Source organism: Triturus cristatus, chromosome 10 (genome assembly GCF_964204655.1).
Source record: "Triturus cristatus chromosome 10, aTriCri1.1, whole genome shotgun sequence".
Lineage (NCBI taxonomy): Eukaryota > Metazoa > Chordata > Amphibia > Caudata > Salamandridae > Triturus > Triturus cristatus.
In genome coordinates, this window is record NC_140593.1 from 488,636,423 (window position 1) to 488,646,398 (window position 9,976).

The window sequence follows — 9,976 nt, forward strand, 5'->3', positions numbered from 1 at the left end:
TTGGAAATCAGCGCATCTAGTCAGCGCTAGCAATACCCAAGTGTCGCCTGACGTTAAGGTGTCACATAAGATTTACCGAGAGTAATAACAGTGAACATAAAGCGCCTCTAAGAAAATTAACATTGTTGATTTGGGAAGTGCTTTCTATGAGCAGGACACTGTTGAACTTGTGTATTGTGCAACAGGTTGTTGTTTTGTTTGGATTACACTGTCTAAAGTCATTGGAAATCGGAGGATATAATCAGTTATTCAGAGTCCTTGAAGTTATCGACATTTGTGAAAATAATCAGTGTTCAAGTTGGTGCATTGGATTATAATCATAGTTTTGGGACGTCCTTCTTTGTTTACCAACCAAGCTGTTGTTATATTCTGCATTCTGAGTCACAAGAATAACCCGATGAACAATTTGGAGTATCTTGCAGGGGAGACAATCATAATGTTGAATTGTTGACATTGTGTTCCTATATAATGGTGTCCAGATTTAGAGTGAAGAGATCACCACTAATTACGGACATCATCTGTTCCAGGTCTTCTTCCCCACACTGCGCTCCCCTAATACCCTTCCCCTTGCCTAGCCACTCTGATCCTTTAGTTGTTATAAAAACAGAGTTGGTGCTGCTGGAAGGTGGGCTTTGAGGATACTGCTCTTGAAGAACCCTGAGCCTGTCAGACACACGTAGCAGTAAGTGCAGAGAAATGCTCACTTTCTAAAAGTGGCTCTTCTAAAACAGTAATGTTAAATCCAACTTTATCAGTAAGGAAGATTTATTATTAACATTCCAAAGATATGAAACATGAAAAAGCTACTTCTCTCTTATCAGTAATTACAGCTTAAAAGTGTATTAAGGAATTCCCAAATGCTAGCCAACTAGAGGAGTTGGCCTCACAGTAGTGAAAAATGAATTTGAGTGTTTGTCACAACTGGGGCATGTAGAGATTAAACATATATCATACCTTTTACTTATATGGCACCCTTCCCTTATGGCTACTTGGGGCCAACCTCAGGGTTGACATATGTAATAAAAGGGGTGTTTAAGGCTTGGCACGTAGTTTTAAATGCCATGTCGTAATGGCAGCAAACTCCACACACAGACCCTGCAGTGGCATGCCCGATACAAGTTTGAAAGGCTACTTGTGTGGGTTGTACACTCAGTGCCTCAAACCCACTAGTAGCATTTGACTTACAGGCCCTGGGTACATGTAATAACACTTTACCAGGGACTTACTAGTAGATCAAATATGCCAATCCGGTATGTGCCAATATTACCATGTTTAGGGGAAAAGCACATGCACTTTAGCACTTGTTAGCAGTGGTAAACTACTCAGAGTCCTAAATCCAAAAAACAGAATCAGAAAAACAGGAGGTAAAAAGGCAAAGGGTTTGGGGTGACCCTTCAGAGAGGACCATTTTCCAACAAGAATCTTCACAAATAACATTTCATATTATTCATGTTCTCTGTATTCCTTTTTTTCACAATACTTGTGATATTTGCTACTATAATTCTTCATTTATGTCAGACTATGGTTTCTTTGATGTGTCATTTGTGCTTGCTCATTTTGGGGAAAGGGCAAGAGTAACTCACAAAAAATAGACCCGTTGTCTTTGGCATGTGTTGTCTGTCCCTAACGTGGATATCCTTCAGGTAATTGTGGGTAAGCTTCACAGGATACCTGCCCATTCTCCCTGCACAAGATGGTAAGTTGGGATACCTGTACTGCTTGGGGGCCAGAGATAATCTACTGGCTGCGACCAAGAACGGCTTTGAGACACAACAAGTAAGTTCTGCCCTGAAATCCTAAATAAAGCTGCTTGCTGAATAAATATGTAGCAATTAGAATGCCAGTGGAACTTGAACACAGTGGACCAGCCATGAGCATGTAGGTCAAATCACTGTCTACAGCAGCAGTTACGTTGATTTTATATATGAAACAAGCATTGGCATAGCCAATAGGTCTCGTCTTTGGGACCTTATGTGTTTAGCCACAACTTTTGCCTATGTTGTAGAGCATTGTGGCTGCTGTGCATTATGTTGAAAAGCTATAATAAAAAGTGTTAGGCATTCTTGTTACCTTTATACAAACGAAGACGACATTATATACAACTGAAAAACCTGATTAAAACAAGATTTTAACATACAAAATGTCTTCTAGTTTTTTTGTACTTGCACTGCTGGCAACTTCTTCCTGCCTGTTCTCATGCTTGTTTGTTAGAACTTTTTTTGTTATGGGGGAGCGGGACATAAATAACGGGGGAGTGGAGGTTGGAAAACAGTAATTTAATTAGAACACAAGCAGCGGACAGGCACTAGGGGAGAATCAAAAGATGCCAGATTCCAATGGCAGACTGACGTGATGATTAGGTGGTGCGCTGATGCAAAATGGTGGTGGTGAATGATGTTTGGTGCTCAGGTGGTGACACTATATGTTGTGTATTGGAGGTACGTTGTGTATTGTGGAGTTGACATGTTTAGTGTGTAATTATGCGGTGTGTATTGGAAATGTGTGGAGTTGAATTGTGTGGCCTGGAACTGTGGTGTTGAGTGAAATATGCTTAGTGAAATTGTGAGGAGTGCATTTATGTTGATTGGTGGTATGTGGAATAGAGTGCATTTATGTGGAGTGTATTTATGTTGCATTGAGTACAGTGAAATTATGTGGCGTGTAATTATGTGTGGCACCGAGTGGTATTATGTGGAGTGATTTATGTTGCATTGAGTAGAGAGTAATTATGTGGCGTGTAATTATATGGCACTGAGTGGTATGTGGAGTGTATTTACGTTGCATTGAGTAGAGTGTAATTATGTGGCGTGTAACTATGTCGCACTGAGTGGTATTTTGTGGAGTGTATTTATGTTGCATTGAGTAGAGTGTAATTATGTGCCCCAGTTGTATTATGTGGAGTGTATTTATGTTGCACTGAATAGAGTGTAATTATGTGACGTGTAATTATGTGGTACTGAGTGGTATTATGTTGTCTATTTATGTTGCATTGAGTAAAGTGTAAATATGTGGCACTGAGTGGTATTATATGGAGTGTATTTATGTTGTATTGAGTAAAGTGTTATTATGTGGCGTGTAATTATGTGGCACTGAGTGGTAATATGTGGAGTGTATTTAGGTTTCATTGTGTAGAGTGTAATTATGTGGTTTGTAATTATGTGGTACCGAGTGGTATGTGGGATGTATTTGTTGCACTGAGTAGAGTGTAATTATGTGGTGTGTAACTATGTCACACAGTGATATTAGGTGGAGTGTATTTATGTTGCATTGAATAGAGTGTAATTATGTGACGTGTAATTATGTGGAGTGTATTTATGTTGCATTGAGTAGAGTGTAATTGTGATGTGTAATTATGTGGCACTGAGTGGTATTATTTGGAGTGTATGTTGCATTGAGTGCGGTGTAATTATGTAGCATATAATTATGTGGCACTGAGTGGTACTGTGTAGAGTGTATGTTGCATTCAATAGAGTAATTATGTGGTGTGTAATTATATGGCACTGAGTGGAATTTGGAGGGTATGTTGCATTGAGTGCAGTTTAATTATGTAGCATATAAATATGTGGCACTGTGTGGTATTATGTGGAGTGTATTTATGTTGCATTGAGTAGAGTAAGTATGTGGCGTGAAATTATATGGTACTGAGTGGTATTATGTGGAGTGTATTTATGTTGCATTGAGTACAGTGTAATTATGTGGTGAGTAATTATGTTGCACTGAGTGGTATTATGGGGAGTGTATGTTGTATTCAGTAGAGTGTAATTATGTGGCATGTAATATGTGGCACTGAGTGGTATTCCTTGGAGTGTATGTTGCATTGATTGCTGTGTAATTATGTAGCATATCATTATATGGTACGGAGTGGTATTGTGTGGTGTATGTTGCATTCAGTAGTGTGTGATTATGTGGCGTGTAATTATGTGGCACTGAGTGGTATTTGGAGTGTATGTTGCATTGAGTGCAGTGTAATTAGGTAGCATATAATTATGTGGCACTGTGTGGTATTATGTGGAGTGTATTTATGTTGCATTGAGTAGAGTGTAAGTATGTGGTGTGTAATTATATGGCACTGAGTGGTATTATGTGGAGTGTATTTATGTTGCATTGAGTGCAGCGTAATTATGTGGCACGGAGTGGTATTATGGGGAGTGTATGTTGCATTCAGTAGAGTGTAATGTGCTGTGTAATTATGTGGCACTGAGTGGTATTATTTTGAGTGTATGTTGCATTCAGCAGAGTGTAATTATGGGGCATGTAATATATGGCACTGAGTGGTATTTGGAGTGTATGTTGCATTCAGTAAAGAGCAATTATGTGGTGTGTAATTATATGGCACTGAGTGGAATTTGGAGTGTATGTTGCATTGAGTGCAGTGTAATTATGTAGCATATAATTATGTGGCACTGTGTGGTATTATGTGGAGTGTATTTATGTTGCATTGAGTAGAGTAAGTATGTGGCGTGTAATTATATGGCACTGAGTGGTATGTGGAGTGTATTTATGTTGCATTGAGTACAGTGTAATGATGTGGCGTGTAATTATGTGGCACTGAGTGGTGTTATGGGGAGTGTATGTTGTATTCAGTAGAGTGTAATTATGTGGTGTGTAATGTGGCACTGAGTGGTATTAGTTGGTGTATGTTGAATTGAGTTCAGTGTAATTATGTAGCATTTAATTATGTGGCACTGAGTGATGTGTGGTGTGTATGTTGCATTCAGTAGTGTAATTATGTGGTGTGTAATTATGTGACACTGAGTGGTATTGTGTGGAGTGTATGTTGCATTCAGTAGAGTGTAATTAAGGGGCGTGTAATTATGTGGCACTGAGTGTATTTGGAGTGTATGTTGCGTTGAGTGCAGTGTAATTATGTAGCATATAATTATGTGGCACTGAGTGGTATTGTGTAGTGTGTATGTTGCATTCAGTAGAGTAATTATGTGGCGTGTAATTATATGGCACTGAGTGGTATTATGTGGAGTGTATTTATGTTGCATTGAGTACTGCGTAATTATGTGGTGTGTAATTATGTGGCAGTGAGTGGTATTATGGGGGAGTGTATATTGTATTTAGTAGAGTGTAATTATGTGGCGCTAGTTATGTGGCACCGAGTGGTATTATTTGGAGTGTATGTTGCATTGAGTGTAGTGTAATTATGTAGCATATAATTATGTGGCACTGAGTGGTACTGTGTGGAGTGTATGTAGCATTCAGTAAAGTGTAATGATGTAATGATGTGGCGTGTAATTATGTGGCATTGAGTGGTGGTATTTGGAGTGTATGTTGCATTGAGTGCAGTGTAATTATGTAGCATATAATTATGTGGCACTGAGTGGTATTGTGTGGAGTATGTTGCATTCAGTAGAGTGTAATTATGTGGCATGTAAATATGTGGCACTGAGTGGTATTATGGGGAGTGTATGTTGTATTCAGCAGAGTGTAATTATGTGGCGTGTAATTATGTGGCACTGAGTGGTATTATTTGGAGTGCATGTTGCATTTAGTGCAGTGTAATTATGTGGGTGTAATTATGTGGCACTGAGTGTATTTGGAGTGTATGTTGCATTGAGTGCAGTGTAATTATGTAGAATATCATTATGTGGCACTGTGTGGTATCATGCGGGGTGTTGCATTGAGTAGAGTGTATGTGGTGTGTAATTATATGGCACCGAGTGGTATGAGGAGTGTATTTATGTTGCATTGAGTAGTGTAAATATGCGGCGTGTAATTATTTGGCACAGAGTGGTATAATGTGGAGTGTATGTTGTATTCAGTAGAGTGTAAGCTGGTGTGTAATTATGTGGCACTGAGTGGTATTATTTGGAGTGTATGTTGCATTGAGTGCAGTGTAATTATGTAGCATATAATTATGTGGCACTGAGTGGTATTGTGTGGAGCGTATGTTGCATTCAGTAGAGTGTAATTATGTGGCACTGAGTGGTATTTGGAGTGTATGTTGCACTATCCCCGTCTTTCCTCTGACCCCAATGCAGATGCAGCTGCTATACATCAATGGATTGTTGATTCTGTGGAACTAGTCGCGCCGTAGTGAAACCGTCTAGATGTTCCCCCTCTGCCCCTTGGTTCTCCACTGCCCTCCAAGAAATAAAAAGTAGGTGCAAAAAATTGGAACAGCAGTGGAGGTTGGCTTACTGTGTTCTAGCTAAGGGAATTTATAAAAAAGCACTAAAAGAGTTTCATAAGGCTCTAAAAGCAGCCAGGCTTGATTATTTTGTGTCACGCATTCAGAATGCTGACCACTCTTGCATAGAAGTTTTTAAAGTAGTCCAAACATTTTTTAAACCCAAGGCAATAGAGACAGAAGTGACACCGTCCCTAGCCTTGTGTGAAAAAATTCCAGTCACTTCGAAAATAAAATTTTAAAAGGTCTATGACTCCTTTCTGACCTCTGAGGCAACTGAGAACACGGATATATCCCTAGATGCAGTGGAGGTGTTGCCACTCACTAATTTTACTCCGATCTCTTACCAGGAGGCTCTAGCTGAAATTCAAAAATGTCGTTCAGGTGCTCCAGATGATCCATGCCCTCACAAACTGTGGAAAATGTAGCCCGTTCCCTGATGGATGGGCTACGTCATATATGGAACACCTCTCTGGACACGGGCATCTTTCCTGATAAATGGAAACATGCAACACTTCTCCCTCTGAGAAAGAAACCAAATGGTGACCCAGGCGACCTTAGCAACCTGAGACCCTGCTCCCCGCACCAGGTAAAATGTTGGAGAAGCTGGTCAAGCGCCAACTGACCACTTTTGAGCGGAATGGCGCCTTACATGACACTTAATCTGGTTTTCGAGCAGGATTTAGTACGGAGACTGCTCTCCTCGAGGTGGCAGTCAGTAAGATGGTCATTGGAGTCAGGAGCATCAGCATTGCTGGTGCTCCTGGATCTGTCCGCTGCATTCAACACTGTCAACCACGCCATATTGGTCCAGAGACTACAAGGTGTGGGCTTTGGCGGGAAAGTGTTAACTTGGCTGTCATCTTATCTGAGTGGGCGTACGCAGAGAGTTGCCCTACAACCATTTGAATCCAAACCAAAACAGCTCAGCTGCGGCGTCCCTCAGGGCTCAGCCTTGAGCCCTCTACTTTTTAACCTCTACCTAGCTCCATTGTTCTCCCTAATTGCCAACTGGGGTGTGAAAGCGATTTCCTACGCTGACGACACCCAGTTGGTTTTTCCATTTAAGGAGTGGACGGCAGATGCTTTTAAGAACTTCAAGGGCTGTTTGCGCGACATAGCGCTATGGATGAACACAAACAAATTAAAGCTCAATGCTGGGAAAACAGAAGTTTTGTTCTTCGGCAAGGACCCAGCGCCTGATCCAGAGCTGTGGTGGCCACCAGAAATGGGCTCACCACCATCCCCTGCCACGCGCATCCGTAATTTAGGGGTGAAATGGGAGGCGGACCTTTCTTTTTCAGCCCAAATACAGCAGGTCTCGACAAACTGTTTTAGTAAACTAAAAAACCTCCGGAAAGTTTTAGACTTTTTACCGGAAGATTGCGGCAAATCAATAATACATGTCACAATCACATCCAGGCTTGACTATGCGAATAGCCTATACCTTGGCCTTCCCAAATACGCCATTTGCCGTCTTCAGATGATACAGAATGCGGCTGCGAGACTGGTTCGGCGTATCCCTTTCCGACAACATGTCTCTCCGCATCTACAGAAGTTCCACTGGCTTACAGTGGAGAAAATAATTAAATTCAAGGCCATGACGCTGGCATACCGGGCCCTTAACGGAAAATGCCCTGGTTACCTAAAGGAAAGACTGTGTCTCTATAAGCAAAACCGCGCGCTGCGTTCAAACTCTCAGAACTTGCTGCGCACCCCACGCTTTGCGAAAACACGTCTGGGCGGCAGAGCTTTCACAGTTGGTGCAGCTTCGCTGTGGAATGCCCTAGCAGGTTCTCTGCGGCAGGCTAACACAGAAACCTGCTTTAGAAAAGCGTTAAAGACGTGGCTCTTCAGGGCAGATTAACATGGATTGTTATGTCCACTATTCCTCTCGTCGTAATCTACCTGCTGCTTCAGCGCCGGGACACCCCTGTTTGGGGTAGCTGTCGCGCTTTATAAGCCTCAGTATTATTATTATGTTGCTTTGAGTGCCGTGTAATTATGCAGCATATAATTATGTGGCACTGAGTGGTATTGTGTGGAGTGTATGTTGCATTCAGTAGAGTGTAAGCTGGTGTGTAATTATGTGGGACTGAGTGGTATTATTTGGAGTGTATGTTGCATTGAGTGAAGTGTAATTATATAGCATATCATTATGTGGCACTGAGTGGTATTGTGTGGAGTGTATGTTGCATTCAGTAGAGTTCAATTATGTGGCACTGAGTGGTATTTGGAGTGTATGTTGCATTGAGTGCCGTGTAATTATATAGCATATAATTATGTGGCACTGAGTGGTATTGTGTGGAGTGTATGTTGCATTCAGTAGAGTGTAATTATGTGGTGTGTAATTATGTGGCACTGAGTATTTGGAGTGTGTTTCATTGAGTGCAGTGTAATTGTGTAGCATATCATTATGCGGCACTGAGTGGTATTGTGTGGAGTGTATGTTGCATTCAGTAGAGTAATTATGTGGTGTGTAATTATATGGCACTTAGTGGAATTTGGAGTGTATGTTGCATCGAGTGCAATGTAATTATGTAGCATATAATTATATGGCACTGTGTGGTATTATGTGGTGTGTATGTTGCATTGAGTAGAGTAAGTATGTGGTGTGTAATTATATGGCACTGAGTGGTATTATGTGGAGTGTATTTATGTTGCATTGAGTACAGTGTAATTATGTGGCATGCAATTATGTGGCACCGAGTGGTATTATGGGGAGTGTATGTTGTATTCAGTAGAGTGTAATTATGTGGCGTGTAATTATGTGCCACTGAGTGGTATTATTTGGAGTGTATGTTGCATTGAGTGCAGTGTAATTAGGTAGCATATAATTATGTGACACTGAGTGGTATTGTGTGGAGTGTATGTTGCATTCAGTAGAGTGTAATTATGTGGCACGGAGTGTTATTTGGAGTGTATGTTGCATTGAGTGCAGTGTAATTATGTAGCATATAATTATGTGGCACTGTGTGGTATTATGTGGAGTGTATTCATGTTGCTTTAAGTACAGTGTAATTATGTGGCACTGAGTGTGTGCCTTCAGTACAACAGACTCATGTGTCTCATAGAAGGCCGTATTGGCCAAGTGACGACAAATGCAAATCTATATGCAGGGTGCCATGACTGTGGCTCCTCTGCATGTGCTCTCAGATGTCAGCACAATTAACATTTCTCTCTCTATGTAGCTTATAGTAGAAATGCATCTAGCAACGCGATGTCTAAGAAATTGATTTCCAGATGGTATGATTTGTGTGTCCTAAATGCTTTGGAAGTATTCATGCTAATTTCATATGTAGCCTCCAAATGTGCTTTTTGATTGCCAGACACCCACTTGTGGCACACATCATGTGTCCTGTAAATACCTTCACTGGCCCTTTGTCGACCTTTACTGATTCTTACCTCTGGGTTGAATAACCAAAGCATGAGTTTCCATATCCGTGTTTTTTAGACTCCTGGATCTGGACCACAGCAGTCCTAAGGCCATAATTAGGCCTGGGCGAACTTACAAAATGTGTCTCTTTCAAAATCTGCTTAAATGTAACGAAAAAATGTATTTCATGTATTGCACGAAATGTATGTGGACGTTTTCTTGGATGAAAACTTTATTTCAAGCGTCTTATGACCCGCCGCTCCATGCCTACGGTGCACCTCTTTTCCTGTGACTCGGTGCTCTCTCCCATATTTCCTGTGCCCTTTGTTGCCCCATGTCACTTTGGGCACCTACAGCGGCTGCAAAGTGGGTTGCTGTGTGGCAGAGTGCGGCTTTTGAATTCAAATCTGCACTCTTACCGCAGATTTTGCCAACTGCGGTTACAATATCCTAGGAGGTCT